The 11829-nt window shown below is 39.7% G+C and overlaps 1 long non-coding RNA gene across 5 annotated transcripts; it reads right to left on the bottom strand.

The window, feature by feature from the left end:
- Positions 1-2969: 2969 nt before the first annotated feature.
- Positions 2970-11537, bottom strand: LOC307038546. 5 transcript variants are annotated; one of them, XR_013808020.1, is made up of 8 exons: positions 11343-11537; positions 9594-9748; positions 7576-7840; positions 7300-7398; positions 6681-6792; positions 6302-6518; positions 6068-6213; positions 2970-4706 (listed from the first exon to the last, which is right to left on the bottom strand). It is a non-coding gene; the product is annotated as an uncharacterized lncRNA (long non-coding RNA). The 5 variants fall into 5 exon arrangements; XR_013808021.1 differs by lacking the exon at positions 11343-11537 and having other exon boundaries at positions 7576-7690; positions 7771-7840; positions 9594-10680; XR_013808022.1 differs by lacking the exon at positions 11343-11537 and having other exon boundaries at positions 6313-6518; positions 9594-10680.
- Between the last annotated feature and the right edge of the window lie 292 nt (positions 11538-11829).

Here is an 11829-nt window from a genome sequence, read left to right on the forward strand (position 1 = left end):
GGAGAAACCAGCTTGAGTGCGCTAGAATTTGAAAATACACAGCCGGAAAAAATCAGCCCCTCCTCCAACACACACGAACGCGCACATGACCAATGAGGGCACTAGATAACTTTGTGCACAGATGGAAGGCTGACAGGCAGGTAGGCCATCCAGTTATTTTAGAAGGGCCGGCTAAAATGATTGGTCGTGCTTTTTACAGTACTACGGCTTCCACAGATGACATTTTTTTATGGATTTTTTTTTCAAAGCACTTCAGATATTCATTGCTATCGGGATGTTAAGAGCATTCCATGGAATATAACAAAAAGTGTATCTCGAGCCGGTTTCTCAAACTTACCTACCCCCACTTTAATGTCAGCTTAGTAAAAAAAAAACATTAGCTAGACTAATTTCCACCACTCATGGACCACACCTTTTCTTGTGAAATACTGGGTGACATACTGTCGCCCTTTAGTCCCTCTCTCTTGTCTTTCTCTCCTTTTTCTTCTTTTCTTAGAGCCTGACGGCTTCCACAGATGAAATGTTTTTATGTATTTATTGTCAAAGTTTTTAATATATCCATTGCTATCGGGATGTTAATGCCGTGTTATATTCCATGCATTCCATGGAATATAACAACAAGTGTTAATGAAATAAATTACATGCCCCACCTTTAATTAAAGGTCCCATGACATGGCCATTTCTACTGATCATAATTCAATTTTTGAGGTCTACTAGAATAGATTTGCATTGTGCAATTTTCCAAACTCAGAATTGGTTCTCATACAGCATCTCTGTGTATTCTCTCTCTGTCCTGATCGGCTTGTTGGAGTTCTCAAACTCCGGAGCAAGGTCCGGATCCGGACCAAACTCTGTGTCCCATTATTAAGATAATAATAATACAACAAAATAAAAATAAAATCTGATTCTGATGTAAATTAAAGTGGACCTATTATGCTATATTGGAAAAATATATTGTAGGGCCATACCTATACAAAACATGTCTGTGAAGTGTTTTGCTTAAAATACCAAACAGTTCACCCATTGTAGCCATGCCTCATACTGCTCGTACCCCTCTTTTGCAGCCCTGCTAGAGAAACGCGGATTTTGGGTCCTTAGCTTAAAAAAAAGAAAAAGAGGAGGCGGAGCTAATGCCTGATCAGAATTCTACCGGAGATAAAGTAAAATTCTGCTGTGATAAAACGCATCCTGTTCTAAACCACGTCAAGGATTATTTTTGAAACAGTATGGAGCTCAAATGCTTTTTCTCTTGCGGGTTTATCACAAGGTGAGTTCCTTTTTTTATTTCCTGCTTTTTAAACACGTGCTCTACAGTACAGGTTAGCTCTGAGTGTTAGCGAGGCTTGCTTATGTAAACAAAGACGAGATTACGTCCAAAACACTGTTCCTGATAGCAATTTTCTGTGGGTCCGCTGCCGATTTGACGTCAGATCGGCAGCAAATCTGTATTCGCTCGTTGTAGCCCTGTTTTTAAAAGATTTGGGTACAGAGGAAAAGAGAGGGTTTTATTTTCTGACGCTGCGCGGTTTCCCCGACGCACCGAGGACACATATTCATGTATAAAATACATCACAAAGTGCATTTTTAATGTATATTTTCTTGTGTCTGACGCGTTGTGAGAATGAACGTGCATATATATTTACTTGTGTGCGCGAGCGTGACACGCATTGCAGACCGCAAGTTAACCGCAAGTTTACCTTGACTTTCTAATGCTTCTATTGCCATTTTTGCCGAGGTTCAAGGCATTGGCTACAGACAAACAGCATGGGCGCGGGAAGGGGGGTGCTGAGGGCGCTGCAGCAGCCCTAGCGCAGGGGTCGGCAACCCGAGGCCCACGGGCCGCATGCGGCCCTTTAAGCCCTCTGCTCTGGCTCCCTTGAGCTTAGACAAAGATAAGAAGGAAATAAAATAAAAGTATTTGTAGGACTATTTATATTTTGTTGCATGGTTGAAAATGTTTCGTATCTTGTATTTTGAGGTGATACTGTGATACATAAATAAAAAACTAAACGGTTTTAATTAGGTCAACTAAATATGCGTCACATCCTGCTACGGTCCCGCGCGAGCGCCTTTTCCTGCGGGTGAATGACCTGACCCCGGCTGCGTCTATCGTTATTCCAACCCAGTTTAGATTTAACCACGCCCACTTCCGCATTACGCAAGAACGTAGCTTTAGCGTCATAGACTTCATCTTCGGCAGTTATAGCCATAGTGGTCGCGGTAAAGCAGGAATAGTTGTTTTTTGTCTTACTGGTGTTTTATCATCTCAGCTGGTGTAAGTATTAGCATTATTTAATGATACTATTTTATATATATATAGGCCTACACACATTTATTCATTTATAAACATATAAATATATAAACACACACTTATATGTACTCACACATGTATTTATTCATTTATACACACAGATGTTTACTGGTGTTTTATCATCTCAGCTGGTCTAAGTATTAGCATTATTTAATGATACTATGTTATATATATATAGCCTACACACATTTATTCATTTATAAACATATATATATATTAATGTTAAAATAGACATTTATAACATATTATAAAAGTCTATAAAATATTAAATAAACGTTAACCTTTTACATGACAAACAAAAAAACGAAACATTATATATAGGCTATATATACAGATGTTTGATAATGTATCCCTCTTATATCCATCAGGAATTAATATTAAATGATGAATTAACATTACCTCAGCACTGCATAAGTGTGGTCGTCAGTCATATTGACAAAGATATTGTATATTATGCATACAGTCTATGATATTATGCAGCGTTTATAAGGACGGTATTTTGCTTAGCGTTTATAAGGACGGTATTGTATGGAATGCCATTTAAGCCAAAATTAAATAAATAAATAAATACATCAATAATTAAATAAATACATATATATATATAATATGCATATGAAATAAATTCTGAAATAAATAAATGAGGCAATAAATATGTATACATGTACATTTAAATACACATTTATTTATTTCATGGGACTTTTATTTCATAATGAGACATTTATTTCAAGAGACTTTTATTTCATAATGACACATTTATTTATTTCAAGACACTTGTATTTCATAATGACACATTTATTTATTTCAAGAGAATCGTATTTCATAATGACATATTTATTTATTTCAGATGACTTGTATTTCATAATGACGCATTTATTTATTTCAGGTGACTTGTATTTCATGATGAGACATTTCATGATGAGACATTTCCATTCCTTATATGCAAATGAACGGGGCGTGGTTAGCTCACAGATCCAGAGACCCAGACCAAAGCAACAGCACCACAACACTGACTACTCGAGAAGAGGAAGAAAATGGAGGAGAAGGACTATAAGGCAAACGACTAAATGAAAATAAGGCGGGGCAGACAACATGGAAGACATCGGTGGGCTCCAAGATGCTATGCTATCCTTAGCAGATCAAATTGATCAACACGGTTTACCAACAGATACTGTGTTGGCCCATATTGAAGACTTTATCGAAGTACTCGGGCGGATAAGCGCTCTTCGAGATATCGACACGGATGACGAAGTTGTAAATACTGATTGAGCACCGTGTTCGTGTGGAAGATGTCCAAGAAGTTGGTTCAAGCACAGGTGCAGGACGCCCGCCTCTGGATATTCAGGCGATATGCTCGCTACCTATGTGCTGTCCGGTCTATCAACCCGGCGGTTGGCTGCCTCTCTCAATAATTCGGAGAGGCTTTTCTCAGAGTCAGACATAGCATGTAATATGATACTCTAAATGTCATCCGCCAGAAATGTTCGCTTCTTCTTCTTCGGTGTAAATTGTCCGTTGGCAAACCAGTTGACTTCTTCTTCTCTGGGTTTTTTGGCGGATTGCAAACAACTTTAAGGTGCATACCGCCACCTACTGTACATGAGTGTGAATCATCATATCATTCCATCTCTTAACTCATGGACATATCTATGATCTAATCCAAAAATAAATAAATAAGAAACATAATAAATAAAACAAAACAAAACAACAATCTATGATCTTTCCTGACCTAATGTTAGATAATTTTACCTACCCCAGTTTCACTAAAGGCCTTTCTTGTAGCTTTCTTGTAGCTCTTTCTCCCTCTCCTTTTGTTCCCAAATACCAACCACACTCCATTCCCTCTCTGCCTCTAAAACGTTATCCTTTAGTTTTTCTCTTTCAGCTTTATAGATGTTCCACATTTTCTTTAACTCCACAGTTCCTACACTTGTCACTGTTACTTTTCCCCATGACATGCAGCGTACCATTCAATGCTGTGTGATTTATTCTGAGTGTAGCTATCATCATTTCCTCCCTTCTGTTTCTTTCTTTATAAATATGTGTCCCAGACCAGCATTTATCTATCACCAGCTTATGTTAGTATTAAATATACAATGTATTCTGGTAACTATCAAAATAAAGACATTGTTTAGTGTTCATAACAGTATTTTTACTTAATACAATAATATTACAAAAAAACTTACATCTAAATAAATACATCATCTAAAATAGATGCATTTGATTTAAAAATAACAAATATAATTCAAAATGTAAACAACAACAAAGAAATTATAAACATTATTTTTCTTGTTAATATCCATTATCTTCTCTGTTATGTATCTTCCGGTCTTTGCCAATCTGGCCAGCATTTCTTGGTCCTCCACGTCTTTCTCGTACAGCCACTGCTTGAAGCAAACTGAAAATAAGAAACAACATTGTTGTAACAAATCGTATTAAATTATGTGATGATAGAACTACAAACAGAATACCTGTAACTTTAACAAAATAAATAACTCAGTTACCTCTAATCATTAACCCATGTTTGTATCATTGAGTTAACATACATACATACATACATGCTAAACTCTTATTGCACTTTTGGCAACAAGCATTTTCCACCTCAAGACCTAGCCCCCAGGAAGTGCGCCGGACTCTGAGGAAAATATTCGTTGTGTCCAAACGGCGGTACTACAATTTCCTTATCAGTCTGTGACGTCGACCGGCCCAGAAATATTTTTTCCCCTTGACTAACATTGGGAAAGAGACGTCTGTAAATCGGTGGATAATTTTTTGGAAACTAAATAAACAACCCAGTATGAACTATTGTATAGCCCTAGAATCATTAAGTCCTTAAAGTTGTAAAATGCACTAAAAGACGAATCTAGATTTATTCTCTCTCTCCATTCTTTCTAGTGAGCCGAGAGTGTGTGCTCGGGGGGGCGGGGCTTAAGGGGCGCATGCTCTGTGAGCGCACAAACGGGTTCTTCTGCTCTGACAGCCAGGCAAGCTGGGTAATCTGTGACGTTTTGCTCTCTCAAAAGTTGGGCCATTTTGACTTCATGCGCCAATGAGCAGCTCTCATAGGAAAGAACGAGAACCCGCCTCCCACGCTGTATCCAGTTCTTATTATACATCCATGCTCAAGACGGGTAACATAACTACACTCGGGGCGCTTAGTTCTCTCCGCCATGTGTTTGAGTGCGCACACGTGTGTGTGTGTGTGTGTGTGTGTGTGTGTGTGTGTGTGTGTGTGTGTGTGTGTGTGTGTGTGTGTGTGTGTGTGTGTGTGTGTGTGTGTGTGTGTGTGTGTGTGTGTGTGTGTGTGTGTGTGTGTGTGTGTGTGTGTGTGTGTGTGTGTGTGTGTTGCATGCATGTAGCAGGTTCTGTGTGTAAACTGCCCCACCCCCTCGCACACAGACAGGGGAGAGAGATCTCTCGTCTGGATTGGAAAGATCGAAAATAAATCATAGACGCACTTTGTAGTCTTTTTGCATATTAGAAACGGAGTTGGCGACAGTAAGACTGCGATATAATGTTTGTGTAGATATAATACATATGACATCTATTGTTTAAAGATCTCCAGTACCGATAAAAAGATCGATAACGTTGGACGTTAACGGTACCACGGTCTTTAATCATTCAGCCCCGGGCCCCGTTAATACTGGGGCTCGGTACCCATCCCTAGTTTTAATTATTACATCATCAATATTACATTTCAAATAACCAAGTACTTGGTGTCTCACAAAGAGCAAGTGGCTAGTGCCGCTAAGAACATACCTGGTGATGGTGGCTCTTCGCTGCAGGATCTGGTCGATGTCCTCCTAACAGAAGCGATTGCCTTCGTCGTTCTCGTCCATGATGGCGGCGTAGGCTCCTTTCCTCAGCAGGTCCTCGATCTCCTTCTTGGAGAACTGCTGGACCGGCTAAAGGCGACGCAGAGAGACATTTACACAAGTGGATTTAGAAAACCCTTTTTGAAATTAAACTAAGCGTACTGCAACAGCGACTGACCCAAAAATTACTTGGCATCTAGAAATATGACAGATTTTCTTTTTCTCATCCCGTTGTTGTTGCCTTCTTTGTTCTCACTCGTGCTCTGCAGGACGGCACGGTCCAGCCCGAGCTTCAGACTAGCTTTGTCCAGCTTTTCCCTCTCATAGTTTCTAGTGATCAGACGGTACACCTTCACCGCCTTAGACTGGCCAAAACGATGACACCGAGCTTGAGCCTGAAATAAAAATTTTAAAGAGGGGTCAAAAGAGCAACGTTTTTAAGCATTAAATGGGAAAATATACACTTAAAGAACCGAGGGAATAAACGGAAAGACTGTTGTTGTTGTAGCCCTATTGAACTATCTTTAGGACAGACAGAGCAGATATATATATCGTACCTGCGGGTCATTTTGAGGGTTCCAGTCAGAGTCGAATTTCACACAGGTGTCCGCAGCAGTGAGGTTCACAAACTCTTGATCAGGTGTTTCATGTGGGCTGACATGATCCTTTCTGCAGCGATAAATAAAGAAAACAAAGAAGACATTATTAATAATAGTAATGATGGTAACAACAATAATATTAGTATAACTATTTATATAGCACTTACACAATAATTGCAAAGTTATTCTCACAACAAAAATAAAGAACAAAACAATGTCAACAATAACAAAAAAAATAATTATAGGAATGTTAAGAGACAAAGAAATGATAAACATTCTGAGAGGCCGACTACAAAAAGGTAGACTCAATGGCTCTTGATGACATCAATGAGCAGTCCCAAAACATGCTGCTGTATAAAAAGAAATAGGTCCAGATTTCTTCTATTTAGTGTTGGATGATTTGTTGTATTGATTGCTGATGGATGTTAAGATATGTTTTACAAATATAACTTATTGTAATTGGAATCAAAATGTTTAAAATCGTAGTTTTAATAAAATGACTAGCAATATAGGGTTTATTCAACAGCGGTAAAGCATTAAGTTGCTAAATTAACGTACACTGAACTGTAAAACTTACCACTATTTAGGAAAGGACCTGATCAGAAGGATTGACTAGTAAGACAGCAAAGAGGTGGAGGAGGTCTCTGTCATGTACAACCATTGGTAGATGTTACACCTGAAAGAAAGATAAGGAAATAAGAGAAGACAGGAGGACAAACATCCTCTTAAGTAAAAGACCAAATCATGTCAAGCTTTACATCTTTCAGTCTTTACAATGCACTGTTGGAAATTACATTCCAAAGGCTAAATTCAAACTCAATACCATAAATAACTGGGTACCAAAGTGCTTTACCTGATAGAACACGTTCCACACGGAGCAGCAACCATCCGGCTGGGCCTTTTGCTGCATATCATCTCCTCCCTCTCCACTGTTTCCAGTAGATCTCTACTGCCTCTGTCCAATAAAACTGAAATGCCCCAAAACAATCATATTTAAAAAGTTAAAACAATAACTTGCTTTTGGCATTCAAATGTATTAGAATCTCACCTTTTTCCTGGATGTCAGGAAGGCGTTCCCTTCAAGTCCGCAACCAGTCATAGGAGTTCAAATGCAAAGCCTGAACGATGACAAGAGCGAGACTTACATTTTACAAGATAAGTAATACCAGAGCAGTGTGTACGACATGCAGAGAACAGATCAAATCCCCTGACAGACTCACACACTTTGGTGATGTCCTCATCTGATAATGATGTTTCATTTTTAGCAGCAAAGTAACATTACTCAAGGTATATGTTGGACCCAACTCATGTACAGTATGTTTTGCATCTCCTCAACAATGGTCTGTATAGTTGAGTAGAAACAAACTGTCCCTAGAGTTTCAGGTAGATTAACAAAGAAAAGTTTGCAATGAAGCACAAAACCCCTCTTTGTATTAAGCTAGCTGCCACAGAAAGTACAGCTTAATATGCTAACCTGGTAGAGTTAGCTAACGTTAGCTAACTTCATGTCCAACTAAAAACCTCTAACGTGCAGGGCCGTGGGAAGTAGGGGTGCTGAGGGTGCTGCAGCACCCCCTGGTGGAGGACAGGGGATATGCACTTCCACAAGATTAAATACAAATATAATACCAAAAAAAAACCGAATTTTCAGCCTTGATGTAACAACATTCATAATTAAGTAAAGATAACACCCTTTTCACCCCGGTTAGAGTGAGAGATAGAGAGAGAGAGATAGAGAGAGGGGGTGCACCGGTACCGGTGGGGATTGTTGTTAGCTTTTGCTGCGCTAACGGACATAAGAAGCTGTTTCTACAATAATGTGGAGGGAGTGCTCTCTGCTGTCAGACTGAGAGGCTCAGTGAGGTAAAGGACTCTGAGTGTTTAGATAGTTCACTTTAGTCTAAGTTGTCTCAGTGGGTCTCAAACGGTTTGGTCACAATTTATGTAAACAAATATTTCCAAGGCACACCTTTATAATTATTAGGATAAATAAAAACAGGTTTGAAATCATTCCAATAGGACAGTAAACCAAAAATATTGTTTAAATCTGGAGAGATAAAAAAATATGCATAAATAAATGTTAAAATTAGATATAAATGAACCACAAAAATAAAATAAGTTTTAACATTTATTTTGTATTGGCTATGGTAGGTTATTGGAAATGTTCACATACTTATTTGATTAATAAAATGCAAACCGATCTTTTTCATGTGGGTGTTTAGAGTTGTAACCCCTAGATCAGTCTCTAGTAATTGGGTGCTCAAAGTGCACCAGATTGAAGCATTTTACTTTAAAATGATAAAAGAAATCTTCCCGTGGGGGACACCCGGGACCCCCCTAGAGGAAGTGACGACTACCCCCCAATTAAAACATGTTCATACAATACTAAATACATTTGAAGCCTTTTTATATAAGCTGTCCACCATGTCAATACGTTTCTCTGTTTGTAGTGTATTGGTCTTTTGTAGAGGTTTTTCCATTGCTAGCTAAAATATTGCCTAGGGCAGCAAATTAGTCAGAACCGGCCCTGGTGTCATCCCCACAGCACCCCCCATTTGAAACTTGTTCCCACGGCTATGCTAACGTGCATTACATTGACGATTTTAAACACAACTTAACTCTTTCAACTTGTAAAATAACGTTAATTTAACATACCCTTAAATAACTACATCACGTTTTTCAGAACAACACAAACTGAAGAAAACGTTAGCTGCTAACTGTTGTTAGCTAAGACAGCTAGCTCGTAACAATAGCCTCCTAGCAAACTTAAGGTTACGTTAACATTAACTTAACGTTGTAAGAAAGCAAAACGAACCTTCGAGAAATATTTTACTCTCAGACTGGGTGTAATTGTGTTGCATTGCTGCTTACCTCCAGAAGGACTTTTAGCTGTTTCCCAGTAGAGACTAGAGAGAGCTGTCAGAGCGGTTGCTCTCAGAAGAGCAGCATTGGGCGGACCAGAGAAGAACCAGTTAGTGTCAATGTTGTGGTGCTGTTGCTTTGGTCTGGGTCTCTGGATCTGTGAGCTAACCACGCCCCGTTCATTTGCATATAAGGAATGGAAATGTCTCATCATGAAATGTCTCATCATGAAATACAAGTCACCTGAAATAAATAAATGCGTCGTTATGAAATACAAGTCATCTGAAATAAATAAATATGTCATTATGAAATACGATTCTCTTGAAATAAATAAATGTGTCATTATGAAATACAAGTCTCTTGAAATAAATAAATGTTTCATTATGAAATAAAAGTCTCTTGAAATAAATGTTGACAATAAATACATACAAAAATTAATCTCTGGAAGCCATTGCGCTGTAAAAAGCACGACCAATCATTTTAGAATGATTGGATGGCCTACCTGCCTGTAAGCCTTCCATCTGTGCCTTTTATATATATAGTCTATGATCTGTGCACAAATTTATCTCGTGGCCTCATTGATGATGCGCGTTCGTGTGTGTTGGAGGAGGGACTCTGTAAGAAAGTCTGAAGGAAGAGGCATATTTTTTCCGGTTGTGTATTTTCAAATTCTAGCGCACTCGAGCTGGTTTCTCCATTCTTACCTAACCTACCTTTAAAGAGCATCTTGCAGGTTTTTATTTTTTCTACATTTATGCTTAAACTTGCTTGAAAATTACAATTAAAAAAGTGACGTCAAACGCGTCATATTACATCACACAGGGGACACATCTCCGCTCTCTGACCATATAGTAGAGTTGCGTTGAGTAGAGCGGTTGTGTTTTAAGGAGCTGGTATTTTTCGGTAGTTTTACATTGTATTTCACCATTTGTTATCATGGTGCAGTATTGTGTTTGTGCAGGTTGCAAAAATACCAGCCTGTCAGGACATCGAGTCCACAGTGAAAAGGACCGGAGCTAGCGTTCGTTCCTGGGTGCGTTGTGCATCCACCTCCCTGCAGCACATACTCTCCACAGCTTTATCAGGAAACCGTATTACTTCTCTCTCCCCCCCCCCCTTCACTGCTCTCTCTCTCCCCCCCCCCCCCTTCGCTGCTCTCTCTCTCCCCTCCCCCTTCGCTGCTCTCTCTCTCCCCCCCCCTTCGCTGCTCTCTCTCTCCCCCCCCTTCGCTGCTCTCTCTCTCTCTCCCCTCCGGTACACGGCACCGTAAGACATTGCATTAGGTAACGCTGTGGTGGCTGTACTGCTCCAGCCGTTTCCTTTGTGTTTGTTTGTTTGTTTCCCCCTGTCTGTGTTGTTTGTGTGGGCGTGGTGGCTGTCACTCCTGGCTCCCGGCTCAACCTCCACTCACCTGCTGCAATCAGCTGTGCACCCTCCCCGACTACACACCTGCTTTCCATCAAGCCATTTACAACGGCATATCAACGGAGGCTCCACAACCTTTCTCCGCCAGATCGTCAAGTATCAGCCGTCTCTCCTCCGGTACACAGCACCGTAGTGTTGAGTTGCATTAGGTAACGCGAGATACGGCTGATACTTGCGCATTAGTTTCTGTTATGGATCAGTATCAACAGTCCTGCCAGTAACGTTACTATATTATCAATGTTACTTTAGTTATAGCCTGATATATGATAGCTAACTTTACAATGTTGTGATGTGACGTTAGCTAACATTCTGTAGCTAACGCCGGTCACTCACCAAGATAGCTGCCCAGTTCTCCACTGGTTCTCCTCACACCACAGCTCAATTTCTCTCCGATGGCCGTTATTTCTTCTAATCCTTGGCTGCTCCTGGTCTCTTGGACGCCTAGCAGGCTCATAATTATAAGGTTGTGGTCCGTCATATGCATTCGAATATTCATGTTCAACTTCTTCTGTGTCTTCTGTGTCGAAACTAGCATTGTTTATTGTACCATGTTTATTAATACGTTACACCGGCCGCTCTCCCCCTTGTGTCCCTCGTGTTACGTCACACGCGGGAGGTCACGTGCCAAGGCTTTTTTATGCGGAAGTGAACATTTCTTACCAAAACGACGCCAGATGTCACTGTAGTGTATATTTTTGTATATTTTTTTGAAAATCTAGTTTCTTCATCATTTTCCTACACATTTATTCACAGGTGTCTTTAACCTGGAAGTTGCTTTTAACTCTTTTTAGGGTGCAGCTATATGTTTTATTTATTTCAA

Source organism: Notothenia rossii (assembly GCF_949606895.1).
Source record: "Notothenia rossii genome assembly, chromosome: 5".
Classification (NCBI taxonomy): domain Eukaryota; kingdom Metazoa; phylum Chordata; class Actinopteri; order Perciformes; family Nototheniidae; genus Notothenia; species Notothenia rossii.